The sequence below is a fragment of the Prionailurus viverrinus genome, chromosome D2 (genome assembly GCF_022837055.1).
Source record: "Prionailurus viverrinus isolate Anna chromosome D2, UM_Priviv_1.0, whole genome shotgun sequence".
Taxonomy (NCBI): Eukaryota; Metazoa; Chordata; class Mammalia; order Carnivora; family Felidae; genus Prionailurus; species Prionailurus viverrinus.
Window position 1 is genome coordinate 24,396,874 of NC_062571.1, and position 3,454 is coordinate 24,400,327.

The window sequence follows — 3,454 nt, forward strand, 5'->3', positions numbered from 1 at the left end:
AAGAAATCATACAATGCAATAGCAAAAAACAATCTGATTTTAAAAATGGACAAAAGATCCTACACTTGATCTTAGCCAAAAGGCCGAGAAGCGATGGACAAAAGATCCTAATAGACATTTTTTTCCAAAGAATATATCTGTATGGCCAACAGATACATGAAAATATGCTCAACATAACTAACCATCAGGGAAATACAAATCAAAACCACAGTGAAATATCACCTCACACCTGTTAGAATGGCTATTATCAAAAAAAAAAAAAAAAAAAGAACAAGAAATAACAAAATAACTGGCAAGGATGGTGGCAAGGATGTGGAGAAAAGGGAACCCTCATGCACTGTTGGTGGGAATGTAAATTGGTGCAGCCACTATGAAAAAACAGTATGAAGTTTCCCCTATTAAAAATAGAACTACCAGCTGTTCTACTTCTGGGTATTTCTCTGAAGAAAATAAAAACATTAACTCAAAAAGATATATGTACCTCCCTGTTCATTGCAACATTATTTACAATAGCCAAGATATGGAAACAACCCTAGCGTCCATTGATGGATGAATGGATAAAAAGGATGTAGTGTAAATATACGTTAGAATATCATTCAGCCATAAAAAAGAACGAAATCTTACCATTTGCATTAACGTGGATGGAACTTGAGGGTATTATGCTAAATGAAATGTCAGACAGAGAAAGACAAATACTCTATGACCTCACTTATATGTGGATCTAAAAACAAAACAAAACAAACCCTCCTAAAACCTAAGCTCATATATACAAAGAACAGATTGGTGGTTTCCAGAGGCAGGGAGTGGGGGTGGAAAAAATGGATATAGGAGGTCATAAGATACAATACAAAATAAATAAATCATGGGGATGTAATATATACTATGGATACTATAGTTAATAATAATGTGTTGCATATTTAAAAGTTGCTAAGAGAGTAGATCTTAAAAGTTCTCATCAAATTAAAAATAGAACTACCTTATGACCCAGCAATTGCACTATTAAGTATTTATCCAAAGGATACAAAAATGCTGATTCAAAGGGACACACGCACCCCAATGTTTATAGCAGTGCTATCAACAATAGCCAAAGTATGGAAAGAGCCCAAATGTCCATTGACCGATGAATGGATAAAGAAGATTGCATATGTATGCAATGGAATATTACTCAGTGACCAAAAGGAATGAAATCTTGCCATTTGCAACAATGTGGATGGAACTAGAGAGTATTATGCTAAGTGAAATAAATAAGAGAAAGACAAATATATGATTTCACTCGTGTTGAATTTAAGAAGCACAAGAGATGTACATAGGGGAAGAGAAGGAAAAAGATAAAAACAGAGATAAAAACCATAAGAAACTTAAATACAGAGAACAAACTGAGGGTTGCTGGAGGGAGGTGGGTGGAGGTATGGGTTAATGGGCACTAAGGAGGGCATTTGTTGGGATGAGCACTGAGTATTATATGTAAGTGATGAATTGCTGAGTTCTACTCCTGAAACCAATACTACACTACATGTTTACTAATTTGAATTTAAGTAAAAAAAAATAGATATAACTCACATATAAAAAAATTCTCATCACAAGAAAAAAATTGTGTTATTACATATGGTGATAAATATTAACTAGACATATTGTGGCAATCATTTTGCAATATATACAAATATCAAATTATTATGTTGTACACCTGAAAATATATAATGTTTATGTCAATTATACCACAATTAAGATAGAATAAAGTAAAATAAATTTGGGGGAAACCTTTTGGTTTGGTTGTGTATCCCAATCTTTTTGACTTTCAATATAATATCCTGAGCGCTTCTCCGTGTCATTAAAAATTCTTCAAAGATCTTTTTAAAAAGAAAATAATGTTTAAGGCACCTGGGTGGCTCAGGTGGTTGAGTGTCTGACTCTTGATTTCTGCTCAGGTCATGATCCCAGGGTTGTGGGATTGAGCCCACATTGCTCTCCACACTGAGTGTGGGATGTGCTTAAGATTCTCTCTTTCTCTGCCCCTCTCCTGTGCTCTCTCTCTCTCTCTCTCCCTCTTAAGTAATAATTTTAAAAGCATATAATGTTCTACAGCAAGGATGTATTGTAGTTTATTTTTAATGTTTCATTCATTGTCTGACATTTGACTTTATAACTAGCATGAACAGCTTCTCTAGCTACAGGTACAATACTCAGCTTCAATTTTTTTCTTCTTTGTTAAAATTGAGGTATAATTTATAGCACACTTAATCAATTGTAAGTGTACAGACTGGTGAATTTTTACATGTCTATGCACTTGAAACACAATGCAAATCAAGAGATGTAGAATGTTTCTGTCACCTAAAATTTCCCTTGAAGTTCTTTGCCAGTCATCTTCCCCCACCTGGAGGTAATCACCATTCTGACTCTTACTGTCATCGATTAGTTTTGCCTGCTGTCGAGTTTCATAGACTCAAAGGGTATGTACTAATTTGTCTTCTTTTATTCACGTAATTTTTTTATATACATCCATGTTGTTGCATGTATCCATAGTTGCTTTTTTCCCATTGCTGATGTATTTCATCATGTGAAGATACCACACTGGATTTATTCATTCCCCTGTTGATGGACAGGAGTTGGTGGTCTCTAGGTTTGGGCTTTGATGAGTAAAAGCACTACATTCTTGTATATGACAGTTCGTGGGTATATTCATTCAGTTCTTCTGGGTATATACCTAAGAATGGAATTTCTGGGTCACAGAGCAGGTGTATATTTAGTAATTACTACTATACCGTTTTATAAAATGTTAACAATAATTTATATTCCCATAAGCAGTGTGTACAAGTTACAGTTGCTCCATATCCTCAACAACACTGGGTATTTCCAGTTTGTACAATTTTAGTCATTCTAATGGGTGCATTCTACTATTTTACTGTAGTTTTAGTTTTCATTTTTAAGATGAATAATACTGCGCTGTACTTTTTCATATGCTTATTAGTCATTTGGATCCTCTTTTGTGAATTGCTTGTTGAAGTCTTCTACTAAGTTTTAATTGTCAATTGTTGGCCTTTGTAATATTTATTTGCAGGAAGTTTTAATATATTTTGGATTCAAATCCCTGCCTCTGATGAAGTTTTTCATAAACAGAAATTCTTAATTTTAATCAATTCCAACTTACTAACTTTTTTATAATTAGTGCTTCTTGGTCCTATTATAAAAACTTTTATCTGTACCAAGATTATTAGCAGGAACACACATCACACATATTTTTTTCTTCTTGAAAATTTCAGGTTTAGGTCTATATCCACTTTGCATTAATTTTTACACATGGTGTGACTAATAATTAAGGTCCTTTTTTTTTTACAGATGTGGTTTCAGTATCACTTATTGAAAGGCTGACTGTTCTCAACTGAATTAAAGAAGAATGTTTTCCATAAATCAAATGACTGTATATGGAATAGGGCTATTTATGGCCTCTCTGTTCTGT

The 3,454-nt window shown here is 33.6% G+C and overlaps 1 pseudogene; it reads right to left on the bottom strand.

Annotated features, from left to right (window-relative positions):
* LOC125148470 (uncharacterized) lies at positions 1 to 95 on the bottom strand (annotated as a pseudogene).
* Positions 96 to 3,454: the final 3,359 nt, after the last annotated feature.